The sequence below is a fragment of the Equus quagga genome, chromosome 1 (genome assembly GCF_021613505.1).
Source record: "Equus quagga isolate Etosha38 chromosome 1, UCLA_HA_Equagga_1.0, whole genome shotgun sequence".
NCBI classification, from domain to species: Eukaryota; Metazoa; Chordata; class Mammalia; order Perissodactyla; family Equidae; genus Equus; species Equus quagga.
Window position 1 is genome coordinate 172,229,398 of NC_060267.1, and position 16,243 is coordinate 172,245,640.

General features: G+C 43.3%; 1 protein-coding gene across 1 annotated transcript in view; it reads right to left on the reverse strand.

The window, feature by feature from the left end:
- PIK3CB (phosphatidylinositol-4,5-bisphosphate 3-kinase catalytic subunit beta) overlaps positions 1-10,239 on the reverse strand; it is a 168,879-nt gene extending 158,640 nt beyond the window's left edge. The window contains exon 1 of the mRNA XM_046666294.1: positions 10,097-10,239. The gene's annotated coding sequence lies outside the window, so the exon portion shown is untranslated. The remainder of the gene's footprint in view (positions 1-10,096) is intronic.
- Between the last annotated feature and the right edge of the window lie 6,004 nt (positions 10,240-16,243).

Consider the following 16,243-nt stretch of genomic DNA (forward strand, 5'->3'; position numbering starts at 1 on the left):
TACTAAATAGTTCATTTTCAAAATAGACAATACTACATTGGATTTTACTCTCCATGCCCAGTAATGAAGAAATACTATTTGTAATTTTAAAGATTTTATTTTTTTCCTTTTTCTCCCCAAAGCCCCCTGGTACATAGTTGTATATTCTTCGTTGTGGGTCCTTCTAGTTGTGGCATGTGGGACACTGCCTCAGCATGGTTTGATGAGCAGTGCCATGTCCGCGCCCAGGATTCGAACCAACGAAACACTAGGATGCCCTCAGCGGAGCGCGTGAACTTAACCACTCGGCCACGGGGCCAGCCCTGTAATTTTAAAACTAAAGTCCTCATCTAGAGAAATCACTGCTTATAAATGAATTCAAAATTAGTGGTTAGGTCAAAATAACTCTTAGGGAACTGACAAGATAGGATTTTCTTGCTTTTGTAGGTGTTTTTCCTCCTCAAAGTCCCAGTACATAGGTGTATATTTTAGTTCTAAGTCCTTCTAGTTCTTCTATGTAAACCACCACCACAGCATGGCTATTGGCAGACGAGTGGCGTGGTTCTGCACCCGGGAACAGAACCCAGGATGCCAAAGGGGGGAGCGTGCCAAACTTTAACCACTAGGCCATCAGGGTTGGCTCAGATTTTCTTGTTTTAAGTGCTTGCTTTTTATTTTGTAAAATAATACATGGTTTGGGAAATAACATGAAACGAGAATTAGGTAACTAAAATAAGATTTGGGAGTTACTGAGATTTCTGTTAAAAGCAAAAGTTTAGACTACTGAGAGGGAAAAGTCACCCTGCCCCAATGTACGTCCACTCACAGCTTTTCTACAGGAAGAGGCACACTCATTAAGAGCTCAACTATTCAGCAGTAAAGAAAATAATCCTAAATCCCCCACGTGCAGAGTCACTCTGTCGTAAGGGTTTGTAATGACACACAACCATATACTTGCCTGAAACAAGCTGACTGGGCCCCAAAGTTAGTCAGAAAATCTGTGTGTCCTATGTGTCTCCTTCTATGCGTCTAAGTACTATTCACGGTAGATATAATGTTAATGTTCACATTTCTTTTCTTTCTCATGTGACTATGACAAAAAAGGCGAAATAGTACAAATGCTTCTCTATTTGGGTTTTTTGTTTTTTGGTTAAAAGATTAATAACTGTAGTCTATTGGCTCGTTTACTCAAAAGTAAGCTTATGTCTATCTTCCTCTATTCCCAGTACTTTAGGATCAAGCTTAGCAACAAGTTTCAATATACCATACAAACAAATTACCTGAGCAGAAGGGGGAAAAATATTCTGAGTTTTCTTACTTGAAAACTCTATAAAGATGATCTACAGAAGCTTACTAGAACACCTAACTACATTAGGTCATACATTAAGCATTTTTGTTAGCTACATATACATGACCAACCACAAACAAGTCTTTCTAACTGTAAAGCCAAGGCAAAAAGAAAAGCTTATCATACATTCAAAGCAAAGGCATAATCCATCAAATAACTAATTCACTAAATCTTAACTCTTATCCATACAACTGGATAAAAAACATAACACTTTAAACCTACACGGTCTCTTTCAACCTTCCTTGGAAGGACCAAAAAATAAAGAACTGTATGAGGTAATCAGTTAAAAGCACAAACTCTAGAGTCAGAAAGACCTGAGTTTGAAACATGACTCTTCCACTTGAAAGCTGTTTGCCACTTGGCATGTTACCTCCCAAACTTCAGTTTCCTCATCTCTTAAATGAGGATATCATTAGTACTTCATTACAAGTTTGTTATGAAGATAAAATAATATAAAAAGAGCACTTGGCATAATCTGACACATAAGTATCCAATAAATGTTAACTATTGTTATAGTCTGTCTAATTCCGTACAGTAAGCCACACAGTTTTTCTAATAGGCTATATTGACAGCCATAGTTTTAAATAACAAAAGAACATAAAACAACACAAAGAATACACAGAATTTTAAAATCACTGATTAAATATAACTGCCAAGGGGGCCGGCCCTGTTGCAGAGTGGTTAAATTCCCACGCTCCACTTTGGTGGCCCTGGGTTTCACTGGTTCAGATCCTGGGCACAGACATGGTACCATTCATCAGGCCATGCTGCGGCGGCATCCCACATGTCACAGCTAGAAGGACCTACAACTAGACTATACAACTATCTACTGGGGGACTTTGGGGAGAAGAAGAAGAAGAAAAGAGAAAAGAAGATTGGGAACACGTGTTAGCTCAGGTGCCAATCTTTAAAAAAAATAATAAAAATAAATAAATAGGGGCTGGCCCAGTGGTGCAGGGGTTAAGTGCGCATATTCCACTTTGGCAGCCTGGAGTTCACCAGTTCGGATCCCGGGTGCGGACATGGCACTGTTTGGCAAGCCATGCTGTGGCAGGCGTCCCACATAAAGTAGAGGAAGATGTGCATGGATGCTAGCTCAGGGCCAGTCTTCCTAAGGAAAAAGAGGAGGATTGGCAGCAGATGTTAGCTCAGGGCTAAGCTTCCTCAACAAATAAATAAATAAATAAAATAATTGCCTGTGGCTCAAAAAAAGACAGTGAATTCTTCATAAATTAAAGGTAAAATAATTGTTTCTGGTTAGTATGGCACACATAGCTATTTTATATACAGAATTATGTGTGTGTGTGTGTGTGTGTGTGTATAACACTCCTTGTAGGTAGAATGAGAACCTAAAACCCAGAACCATCTCAGTTAGGAAAAATATTAATAATGAAATGGCAGGTGAAGAATATAAAGAGTTAAGACAACTAATGATTTCCAATAAAAATGTGAAATTTCTACAGCCATCCAAACAACAAAAATAAAATAATTTCAATTGATCACAACTTTGTCCAAAATCAACCACCATCTACTCTACTCCTATGGATGTTTCCTTAGGCTCACAGTGCAAAAACCAAGCGTGTTAAGAAAATTCCAGGGGGCTGGCCCAGTAGTATAGTGGTCAAGTTAACGTGCTCCACTTCGGCAGTGGCCTGGGGTTCACAGGTTCAGATCCCAGGCACAGTCCTACCCACCTCTCATCAAACCATGCTGTGGCAGCCTCCCATATACAAGAAACAGGAAAACTGGCACAGATGTTAGCTCAGGGACAATTTTCCTCAAGCAAAAAGAGGAAGATTGGCAACAGGTGTTAGCTCAGGGCCAATCTTCCTCACCAAAAAAAGAAGAAAAAATCCAGCTGTTTCTACCCATGATACTCTCCCCAAAATTAACTATAATGAATCTTAATTAAAGGGAATGATATCTAGGGGCCAGCCCTGTGGCTGAGTGGTTAAGTTCGCGTGCTCTGCAGCAGTGGCCCAGGGTTTCGCCGGTTCGGATCCTGGGTGCAGACATGGCACCGCTCATCAGGCCATGCTGAGGCGGCATCCCACATGCCACGACAAGAAGGACCCACAACTAAAAATACACAACTATGTACCAGGGGGCTTTGGGGAGAAAAAGGAAAAATAAAATCTTAAAAAAAATAAAATATTAAAAAATATATATATTAAAGGAAAGGATATCTATATAACTGATAAATATGGAACCTAACTTTTGAAAATATACAACCAGAGAGATAAGTTTTAGCTAACAAATTATAATTTTTGTTCAGATAACATAACAGCAGCAATTTGTAATGCTTTATAAAGCTAGAGGAAAACACTGATTTTACCACCATCTAAATACAAGACCTATACTAAATCAGTAGTTCAAGAATAAACTATTTTAAATGACCATATTTCAACTATTTAATAAAAATTAATTACTGTGTAACTACATGTAAATAACTTGTCGGAGGTAGTTGGTGGCCTGGCTACAAAAACTGAGCATCTCTATTTCAAAGAGCAGGTCTTCAGTTTAATTCCTAAAAAAATTGTCAATAGGTTAAAGTATTAAAGAAACATTAAAGAAAACTTTAAATTGTATTAAACTTATAATTCTGACAATCTGATATGCTCATTATTTAAATCACAAAAGCTTAATCATTTAAGTTAGTAAAGTATAAATGTCTCAAAATGGAGTTTGACCTCTTGTTGACAGTCACCTCAGATTTCTTCCAGTGGCTCAGCAGGTAAGGAATTCATGGAATTCAGGTCTTCAAGGTCTAGTAAGCACTGTGGTTAAACCACCCAGTCAACACCAAATTATGTGGGGCAATGCCTGCTCATTATCCAACTCCTTTGACTCCTCCCATCTTTTCTCTACTTCACAACTGCCATTATTTCTCAATGGTAGGAGGAGATAGATATGAAATTAGTAAATATTATAAATTAGTTATTAGAAATGCAAGGAAAAACTATGGTCAGGAATGTGGTTAAACTGCAGTTTACATAAAGCTTCTGGATTACCAATGGATTTCTTTTAATCCACATAATCCTCCTCCTGAAGGCATGGATAATCAGGATCGCATTTCCCTTGAAGGCAAATGAGCATTTGTCAGGTGGTCTCCCAAGTGGCCAGAGCACCATGGGATGACACGCTACTGGGTCAGGGATGTGGCAGCCCTTCTTGGGTTTGCACTAGGGGATTCTGAGCTGCAGACCTGGCTCTAGCAACATCCACAATACAGGGGACTGTCCAGATTAACATTCTATATTTTAGCAGTAACTACTCCTGGCTAAAGGGCCAACTGATAATAACCTCAGGTGACCTGCTTTAAATATTTGAGGAAATGAGGAGATGTACATTCTTGGTAAAGAGGTGGGGAAAAGATAGATTCTGGAGCCAGGACTCAGGGTAAGGATTTGTGAATTTTCTGAGGAAATGATGGAATTTCTAGATTATTAACTGCCTTAGCCTAGAACCAAGTTAACAGGAGAATGAAAAGCTACACTAACCACACCTCTTAGCTATACAGATAGCATATCCTTCCTTCAATCCCTAGGAAAGCTGAATACCTAAAACAACTGTTAAGTGCTGGAATAAAATGGACAGGCTAGCAGAAAGTGACAATGCTAGAGAGAGACCAGGGAGAAAAGCTCAGACTTTATAACACAATCCTTGGCAAAATTAATTTCTAGCTTACCAGGTGGTAGCAGAAAATGGGAATTCTGGGTTTACCAAAGAGAGATGAGAAGATATGTGATGCCATCCATTACGATTTTATCACGGACTTGGCCCCAAATTTCTTTGTTAGACGGCCCCTATTGTAACCCGACATTATGGGATTTGCCTCACATAACATGTTACAGAAGTTATACAATAACTTTACCGCATGTAAACTCATTATGTTGAAGACTGGACTTCTCTCACTTATATATTGAAAAGAAAACCAACAATTAGGTTGATCAACTATCTACTCATTCCAGTTCTGATATATTCTATCTATGAGAAATTTTCTCTTTAAAAACCAAGTAAGGGGCCGGCCCCGTGGCCGAGTGGTTAAGTTCTCGTGCTCCGCTTTGGGGGCCCAGGGTTTCACCAGTTCGGATCCTGGGAACGGACATGGCACCACTCATCAAGCCATGCTGAGGCAGCGTCCCACATAGAAGAACTAGAAGAACATACAACTAGAATATACAGCTATGTCCTGGGGGGCTTTGGGAAGGGAAAAAAAGGAGCAAGACTGGCAATAGATGTTAGCTCAGAGTCAATCTTCCTCGCTAAAAAAAAGGAAAACAAAGAAATATACAGTCTGCATTATTAGAGCAACTGGTAGCTAACATACTATACACACCCAACCATACATCTAATCCCTTTCATTTTCCCTCTCTCAACTAAAGCTCATGACTCAGAATTATTTAACCTGGAGATGATACCATAAAGGCTACCATGGAATATATGGGAGAACAACAGGTTTTTCTAAAAAGGAAGTGCACCAGTTTGAAGTCACTCTAAGGGGTAAAGCTGGACCCAATGGCTGGAAAATCCAAGAAGACAAACCTTGATTATGAAAAAGTAAAAAGGCCTCTTCAAGAAAAGGTTAGTTTCCTCTCTCACAAGGTGTTCTAGCAGACATTAGGCTACCGAAGGCTCACAGGCACTCCTTAGAAAAATAGCCCATACAATCAGGGAACGGCGAGAGGGCAGAGGGAAAACAACCCAAGTGTTAGAATTTGAGGAGTGGGGTGAGAGCTAAGAGTAGGGAAGTTGACCCACACAAGCCGGAAAATCTATGATATTCTCCCTCATCTTCCTTTTCTTCTACTAAATGTTCAGTCAGCATTAATCTTCTGGTCTAGGATTTCCTCCTCCAATGTATTTTTTCCCTATATTCCTGCTCTGACAATGGAACTGTACGCTTCTGATTTTTCATACCCTTCTTTGTTCACATACCTGCCAGACAGTCTTCAGGGCTACAGACTTGGTCTCAGGCGGAGAAAAAAATCCTAACTTATTTGCCTCTTTCTACAATATGACAAAGCTCTCAAATGAGCAGTTAATAGAAACCAAATGATAAGGATTTATTCCCAAGATACAGTAATATAAGATAACACAAAATCAAGGGGCCGGCCCAGAGGCGCAGCAGTTAAGTTCGCACGTTCTGCTTTGGTGGCCCTGGGTTCTCTGGTTCCAATCCCAGGTGCGGACATGGCACCACTTGGCAAGCCATTCTGTGGTAGGTGTGCCACGTATAAAGTGGAGGAAGATGGGCACGGATGTTAGCTCAGGGCCAGTCGCCCTCAGCAAAAAGAGGAGGATTGGCATCAGATGTTAGCTCAGGGCTAACCTTCCTCAAAAAATAAAAAAAGATAACACAAAATCAAATGGTTCAGGGCCAGCCTGTGGCCAAGCGGTTAACAAGTGGTTAAGTTCACACGCTCTGCTTCAGCAGCCCAGGGTTTTGCTGGTTCAGGTCCTGGGCGCAGACATAGCACTGCTTGTTGGGCCATGCTGGGGTGGCGTCCCACATGCCACAACTACAAGGACCCACAATTAAAATATGCAATCATGTACTGGGGGGATTTGGGGAGAAAAATCAGAAAAGAAAAAGATTGGCAACAGTTGTTAGCTCAGGTGTCAATCTTTAAAAAAAAAAGAGCAAATGGTTCAGAGGATACAGACATACACACGCGCACATGCACACATGCGATGGGGTAATCTCAGATTCAAAAAAATAGCATAAGTGAAATAAAAACACCTGCTCTCTGTAAAAATTCCAACTGCTACCCTATAGGAATTAGTATGCAACACTTAATCAAACTACCACATTCTAGAACTAATCCCCTCCAATCAAAACCAAAATTCAATGTCTCAAAAGGACAAAACAAGGCTGGAAAGCTTGTTTGGTTCCTTATTTGCAAAAATACTAATAATCCAGTACACAATGAACAAAATTCACATTTGTTTTTGTTATCAATGGCTTAACGTCTAAATGCTTAGCCTTTTCAGCACCCTAATGAAGACTGAGGGAGTAAGGATGCCTAAGAGAATAACTCTAGGCCTTCTGATTACTTCCTCATTTGCTCAAATCTGGGACCAAAAAAGGGTAAAATGTGTTCTGCACATGTTATACTTGGAATCAGAAGACTTCATAACTTATTTCATTCACATATTCACTCATTCAACATTAGTTAAATATTCCAGACACTGTTCTGATTACTGAGAATACCAGGGAAGACAGACAAGGGCCTTGATGTCAGAGAGCTTATAGTATGTTGGAGGAAAAGCACCATGAACAAATGAACAAGAAAATAAGCAAGATAATTAGTTGATAATGCAGGTAAAGAGTCTGGATTTACTTCTTACTGTAATGAGAGGCCACGGGAGCAGGAAAGTAAGTAAAGATCACTCTGCTGTTCGAAAATGAATGGACTGTAGACCAGAGGCAAGGAGACAGTTAGGGAGGCACTACCGAGGAAAAAGTGGGATGGTGGCAATAAAAATAAAGTGAAGTAGATACAGTCTGGAGGTAAAAGTGAGAGGGTTTGCTGCTGGGGAAGGCCTAGGTTAGGGAATGAAAATCAAGAACTCCACTTTGGACATATGAAGTTTAAGGTGCCTATAGACAAATGAAGTGAAGATGTCACGGAGGCAGGTAGAAGAAATCTGAAGCTCAGGACTGGAGATAAAAACCTGAGAGTCAACAGCACATTAATAGTATTTAAACCACAGGACATGATGAGATCACTCACAAAGAATACAGGTAGAAAAAAGCAGAGGGACTGGCTTAGAAGCCGGGAGGCATCAGGATGTTTTGAATTCAGGAAAAGAAGGAAAAGTCAACACAAGAGAGAGAAAGAGTGAAGAAAAGGAAAATCAAAAAAGTATAATATCTTGGAAGGTTCCTTTATACAATGTGATTCTTTAGTCCACCACCTACCTCCCAACCTGCCAGCCACACAAACTCAAATCCTATAAATGAAAAGACTGAGGCCCAGAAAGACTGAGTGACACCCCCAAATCCTCAGCTCTTTGGGACCCAGGCCCAGCCCTAGAACCAAAATGTGACTTCTGACCTCTCGCCTTCTGACAGCGGCTAGCAGGGCTTCTGTTGGGTTCACCAGTCTAAAGGCAGACAACAGGGACGATCACAAGACAGGAAGAACATAATGACACGACAAGAGACAACATAATTTAGTTTACGAAGTTCACTTTTAATTTTTTTCTATGGATTTTGTTCGCATTCACATAGCAAGTCGGATCAAAAGCCTTTAAGGATGAGTCTCTAAGAAAAGCAGGAAATGCAGGCAAGAGGTGCAAAGTAGCAGTAAATCAAAACCCAACTCAATTTTCTCCACTTCTAAAAAACATCCTGACGGTGAAAGACCCTCAGCAGAGGTGAATCAGGGGGTGTAAAACAAAGTTTTTTGCTTTTAGTCATGTTTGGTTAGTGATTACAATTCCAGTTTTAAAGGTTACGATTTTTACTCTGTTCCACACTTGCCTTCTAAAACGAGGTTAAGAACCTTACCCTGACCGCCGTCTCCCATGCTACACTATCATGACCTAAACAGTTCTGCTTTTACCATAAATATCTCACAGCGTAGCATAAAAATCCCCAAGTGATTAATGAACTGCTGAGAATTCTGACTCGTTGGAGACGATTTTATTAGGAATCCTATTTCCAAACAGCCATTGAGCGCTTCAAAATAAGTACTCATCTAATTTAATTGTGATGACTTCACCAGACAGGAACACTGCCCACAACGATGTTTACAAAAGCACTTGTCACTCCCTTCGGATGTAGCAATGCAGAAAAAGGAGTCTGTTTCCATATTCTCCGTGTTTATACTCTGTAACAAGTGACAGCGTTTTAAGTGTCACTTAAGATTATTTAAACAGCAAAGCCCTTCAAGTTTGTGAGTCCCACCGTCTTCCATCCTAAGCGAATCCTAAATTCGCTCAGGTTTATTTCAAAGGCAATTCCCACTCGGCACCTGAGACAGGTATTCCAAGTCAGCCGTAGCAAGAAAGAGATCATAGGGTACTAAGATGAGACCGCAGGATTCTACTGCGGCCACTGGAGGATAACAGACTCCGATATCAAGCGACTCCAGCGGGGGTTCCGGCAACTCCAGAGCAGTTCGGAAATGAATGTGCCCCCAAACGTACACGCGCACGGGCATCGGCCATGCTAAGAGGAGACGCTGCACCAGGGCTGCCCCTCACAGCCGCCGCTTCCCGAGCATCTGCAGTTCGGTCCTGCCAATCCGCCCGTCGGGTCCTCACCGCCAGCCTGGGAAGCACGGATCATCTATCACTCCCCTTCACAAATCAAGACACTCTGGCCCAAGGCCCCCAGCGGGTCCGCGGCGGTGCTGCGATTTGAAACCACGACCACAGCCCAACAGTCCGGGATCCCCGCCCCTAAAACATACTTCTGCGGAAAGAGCCACCTAAGGGTCGGGCAGCTCGGCGGGGTGCGCAGAGACCCCAGGGGCGAGGACGCCGCCTCCTCACACAGCGCCCTCGGGCCGCGACCGAAAGCGCCGGCGGCCGGGGCGCGCCGCTCCCCGAGGAGAGCCCCGGGAGGGCCGCAGGCGAGCCAGGGGGCGGGTGTCCTCCCCGCCGGCAGGAAGCGCGGCGCGGGCACCCGAGTGGCCGGCGCCGCCGGCTGTGGCGCAAGAGCGCGCCGCCGGGCAGCGCCGGGGCACCTCAGCCGGCCGCCGCCACCGCGCCGCCCCTCAGCCGCGCCGCATCCGGGTCCCGCGCCGCCGCACTCACCTGCCCGGCGCTCCGCCGCCGCCAGCTCCAGGCTCCGGCTGCGCGGTCAGCAGCCCAGGCCCCCGCGCCCGTCCGGCTGCGCCGCCCCCATCCCGCCCCTCTCAGTCCCCCCCCCGCCTGGCCCGCGCGGCGCTACACCAGCCCGCCGCCCACTGCCATGGCCCGCTCCGCCGGCGCCGCACCGACCGACGGAGCACGCGCGCGCCGCCGCCGTGTGCGCGCGCGCGCCTCCCGGGCCGGCCTCCCGGCAGCCCTCGCCCCACCCCGCGCGCCGCGCGAGCCAATCTCAGACCCCGCGGCGGCAGCCGCCAGACCTGCGGGCCGGGCCGGATCGGGCCGAACGGGGAGAAGGGCAGCACGGCCGACTAGTCCTCTGCGGCTGTTGAAGCGGTAGCCCCGGCCCTGCGCGGCCGTGCCGCTCCTCTCTGCGGCTCCCGGCGGACCAGGGGATCGGGAATCCCCAGCAAGCCGCCTGCAGGAAAGAGCCACCACCTGCCCCGGCCTTCCTACCCGCCTCCCGAGGGAGCCCTCTGTTCCTAGGTTTCCTTGCTGGCCTCCTCTTTCCACTTCCTCTCTCCGTAATTCCATTCTGCAGCTTTGGTCATTCTCCGCGGTTCCTGGGCGCAGCACTTCGCTTCCCCCCTTCCCCTCTGTCGCTCCAGTTCTGGGGGTCGGGGCGCAGGGTCGGCCGCCCCACAGATGGCCCTTCAATCTCTGCACTGTTAGTGGTCATAAAAGCAAAAGTCCCGCCTCCTGAGCCCAAGATTCTTTCTCTGGGTTCATTTTTCCAATAGCAACAACTAACATTTGTCTGTAGAGCCTTACAATTTACCCAGCCTTTTTCTCATACCTTGTCTTTTGTGATCTTTGACCTCAACCAGGAAATTTCATGGCACACTTGAATTTCACTTACTGAAAACCAAATTTTAACTTATTGTAAAACTACTATGTTGTAAAGTTATTGTAAACTTTTTCCTACTATAATAGCTCAGGCAAACAGTTGAGAAGTCTGAGACAGAATCTAGTAGTAGAAGCTAATACAGCAAAGGTGGTCAACAAGCCAGTAATACAGGAAGAGTTTATTTGATAAATGATCCTGGTTTAGTTGACTATTTATAACAAGCCAAAGCTAGAATCGTGCCATATTCAAAGATAAGTTCCAGAAGAATTAAAGATATAAAAATATACAAAACAGAAACTAAGAGGAAACTTTTCAAAGAATAGTAACATAACTCAAGACAGGAAGTCCAGGATCATTAAAGAAAAAATGAAAACATTTGTCTACATAAATATTTTGAAACTTTTGCATGACATCATAATGACAAGTTAAAAAAAGAAAATAAACAATAGATGGAATAGAACTGCACAAAACATGGCAAACACATTGTATCTCTGACATAAAAGAGTTTCTATAAATAGATTTTTTTTGTAAAGCTAAGTAGCTCAATGTTTTAAAAATATGGCCAAAGTATAGGAGCAGGTAATTAATGGAAGAAAAAAATCCAAATGGCCCATTAAAAAGATGCTTATTTCACTAATAGTCATGGAAAAGGTTGAAACAATAATCCATTTTTCACTCATTGAATTAGCAAACATTAACAAGAGCAGTCAACAATACATGGGGAAACAAGCCCTGGTACATCTCTGATGGGAGTGTAAATTGCCACAAACTTCCTAGGAGTCATCTGGGAATATCTATTAAAATTTAAAATACACATGCCTACCCATTGACCAAAAAAATATTAACTCTGCCCTGTAGAAAAACTAAAGAAAATATCAGTTGTAAGGAGGTAGTAGTGGTTTGAATGCTTGCTGTAGTGGGTTGAATGTTGGTCCTCCAAAAGATGAGTCCACCTAGAACCTGTGAACATAGCCTTATTTGGAAAAAAGATCTTAGCAGATGTAATTAAGTTAAGGATCTTGAAATGAGATCATTCTAGATTTAGGGAGGGCCCTAAATCTAAAGAATGCCAAGGAATGCTGGCAGCTGCCAGAAGCTAGGAGAGGAGCATAGTACAGATTCTCCCTCAGAGCCTCTAGAAGGAACCAACACTGCTAACACGTTGATTTCAGACTTCTGGGCTCTATAACTGTGAGAAAATAAATTTCTGTTGTTTTAAGCCACGTAGTTTGTTGTAATTTGTTAAAGTAGCCACAGGAAACCAATACAGATGCTTATTGTATTGTTTGTAGTGCAAAACAAGCACAAACAAACTGAAAACAACCTGATTGTCTGTAGGTAAGGAAATCCATGAATCAATTATACTGCCTCCCTACTATGGAATACTATGCAATTATGAAAATGGATTAAACCTATTTGTATTGATATACGTGATAAATTGCTAAAGTGGAAAATGCAAATTTCAGAGTATAAAGAGTGGTATGGGGGCCAGCCCCGAGGCCCATTGGTTAAGTTCTCGCGCTCCACTTCGGCCGGCCGAGGTTTCGCTGGTTCGGATCCTGGGCATGGACATGGCACCACTCATCAGGCCATGCTGAGGCGGCATCCCACATGCCACAACTAGAAGGACCCACAACTAAAACATACAACTATGTACCGGGGGGATTTGGGAAGAAAAAAAAAAGCAGAAAGAAAAAAAAAGAAGAAGAAATTCCTTGAAGTAGAATTACTGGGTCAACAGGTATAGGTATTTGTAATTTTGTAGGATATTACCAAATTATCCTTCATATGGGATGTACCGTTTACAGTCCCACCAGGAGAGTATTTGAGAGCTTATTTTCCTAGAGTTTCAGAGCTTGGAGCTTAGAGACTTGGAAATCGCATTGTAGAGCCCACTCATCTTACACAGAGAGGAATCAAAGCCCTTTAGGGTGAAAAGACTTTCACAAAGCCATAGAGCAAGTTAGTTATCATCCCCAAATTCTGAAGGAGGCAGCCTGGATGCTGGTCTCACATATCAGAGAGAGCCAACAAAACCTCAAACATCCTGTCCTGCCCACAGCTATTGGCATGCTGCCCTCGCTCCCCTCCTCTTCCCCAACTGCCTTCAAAGACGAGCATAAAAAAGGCCCAGCCACCCACACCCGGGGCCACCAACCACGGAAGGAAGAGGACAGAAAGGGACAGTCAGATGGAGGACAGAAGGGAAAGTGGAAGGGTGAGCAGCAGCCACTTGAGGAAAGACAAACTCTGCAATAGAAAAGGAAACTTGGGGAGCAGATAAGGGGGCAGTGATATTGGAGGGAGAGGGGGAGGCAAGAAGGCGTGGATTTCTGTCTTTTCTCCAGGCAAGAAAAACATTTTCACAAATGCTTGATGATCGGTAATATCGCTGACAAATACAAAATGCTGGCTTTAGGGGCTGGCCCAGTGGTGTAGTGGTTAAGTTCATGGCTCCGCTTAGGCGGCCTAGAGTTCACGGGTTCAGATGCCAGGCACAGACCTGAGCACCACTCATCAAGCCATGCTGTGGCAACATCCCAGATACAAAATAGAAGAAGATTGGCACAGATGTTAGCTCAGCAACAGTCTTCCTCAAGCAAAAAGAGGAAGATTGTCAGCGGATGTGAGCTTGGGGCTAATCTTCCTCATCAAAATAAATAAATAAATAAAATAAAATGATGGCTTTAAACAAGATATCTGAAGTAAAATTATCCAGCGTCCTCATACTTGTCTCTTTTATCTACTGCTTCCCTAAGACCACGATTTGTGCCTAACATATAATAGATGCTTATTAAATATTTCTCAATGAATGAATCATGTAGCTGAAGAAATTGAGGCCCAGAGAGCTTAAGGGGCTTCCTTAAGGTCACAGAGGCAGTGGAAACCCAGATCTTCTAGGCTCCTAACATTGCTGAAGTGCCTGCCAGCTGCTCCTCATGACCCACTGAAATGGCCTCGCCATGCATCTTAGGTTCCCAATCACTGCTAATGCCAACATTCCCAGCTGAATGGGAAATTCTCTAGGAATACTGAGGGACCACTCCTGGGCTGTTGGGACTGATAAAACCTTCACAGGTTTGTGAGAAGAGTCAAGGTACATTTTTACAGGAGCCAGAGAGAAGGTTTATCCTGCATGGTGACATCTTTCCTGCCTTCCTTCCTAGGGTGTATCTACTTTGATGCTGAAAGCCTGGGAGAATTCAGGTTCAGTTTCTTAAAGTTTCCCTACCACCCCCTACAATCCATGCCACATCTGCCGTAATTTCACTTCCTTGTGACTGCTGGCCTCTCTCTGCTCCTCTGGTGACGAGCGCTCCACTGTGAGATTTGCACCTGTCTGTTGGGTAATCACTGGCTTTCCTGCCTGTCTCCCCAGTGGGCCACGAGAAACTTGAGGGCTGGAAGTCTTCTTGTTCCCTTCTACATCGCCAGGTCCAAGCCACAAGCGTCATTTGGTTTTAACTGAAGAATTTCTTTTAAAGAACCAACTTCTCTGCTCTATTCACATTTTTAACAGCATTGTTTTAGGAAAGGATTCAGAGTCCAGATACATGGAGGTAGAACCCGCAGGCCTGGAGCCTGTAGGAATAAGGAGGGCATTCTGAAAAGGAGGAGAATGCCAAGCACTGGGACTCAAGGAGGACCAGACACTACATTCTCCTGGAAAGCAAAGGAAGAGATATATAAGGCTTTAGAGGAAAATTTTATAAAATACGCACACACACCCAAGCACACATAGACATACAGACTCAGAAATTATACCTGAATTATGTGATATGGTACAACTTTAAAAAGAATGAGCCCTTTCTATATGAATTGATCTAAAACAATCTCCAAAATATTATTTAGTGAACTAGACAAGATGCAGAACAGTGAAGTATGCCACCACTTGGATATGCATAGATTATAATCAGAAAGACAGAAGAAACTGACAGTGGGTGCCTGGAAGGAGAACCAGAGATTCGGAAAAAAGGGTGGAAGAGAGAATAAATTTTTACAGTTATGCTCTTTTATGCTGTTTGAAATTTTTGTCATGCTCACGTATACCTATTACATGTATATAAAGAAAACATATAAAAGTCTGTAATTTAGCGAGAAATATGATCCTCATCGAGGAAGGAGAGGCAAGAAGCAAGAGAGGAAAGGGTGGAGCCTAGGGAGGGAGATGGTGTGGCAAGGAGGGCACCAGAAGGACAGGAAGCAGGCTCAGGGACCAGCCTTGCAAATTGAGAAGCCCAATCACATGTATTTTAAGCACAATTAGTCTTCAATACCATTAACTTGCAACTCTCGAGTGGAGTCATCCACTAAAGAAATATAAGTTGAATGCTGAAAAATAATAAATCAGGCACTTTCAAAACCAATTAGCACTGGTATGCAGAACTAGTTAGATCAAAGATTGTGGCCCTGGTTCCCAAGGGGTTTGGGTATGACTCTGCCCTGTGGAATGTGAGCTATTTATCAACAAAGGCACTGCCCTGTTTGTTGTTGCAGACAAGCCACCCGAGACTCCAATTTAACCTGTTTTTATAAATAAAGAAGATAATGTAGTGTAATTAAATTAACGTTTAAATGATCTGCTACCTTGAAGAGCTTAAATCAAGAACTTTCTGGCCCATCAAGGTGTCAGAGGCAGAAATGCCTCAAACTGTGATGCCAGTGGTCCATTTGCAGTTTCACCCTGATTCACCTATTACTGAGTTTTTATTGAAGAGCCTGTATACAGCTCCCTAGGCAGCTCACTAGGCCTTATATTTGCAAAACAAAGCCCTAACTTCAAAGAGAAGTTCCTTTAGCTAAAAAATGGGCTCCGTCACAGCCTTTTTCTTGAAGCAAACACCAAACTGAAGAGTTGACTTTCTTTAACTTCTGCTTCTTAATCAGGTCTATTTCAAAATGTAGGTAGATAAGGCAGTTTGGCTTTTTGTACCAACTTTTGGTCCTTAAATCAAGCTCACAGATCTAGAGCAGTCTTGAAATACCTATGCAAATGAATGGGGAAGTTTACAGGTACAGGCTGGGTCTCGAAAACAAAAACCTGGATTGCTCAATCTGAAAGGGTGGGGACCAAAATGAAATGTGAAATGACTTCCCTAGTCCTCAATTCCCTAGATTGGTCAAGGGGCAGATAAATATTGTTCCTCTTACAAGATCAAGACTTCACAAATTCAGAGGGTTCAGGGATGTTCCATCTAGACTAAACTTTCAGAATGAAATCAGCAAGTATTTGTCAAGTATCTCCC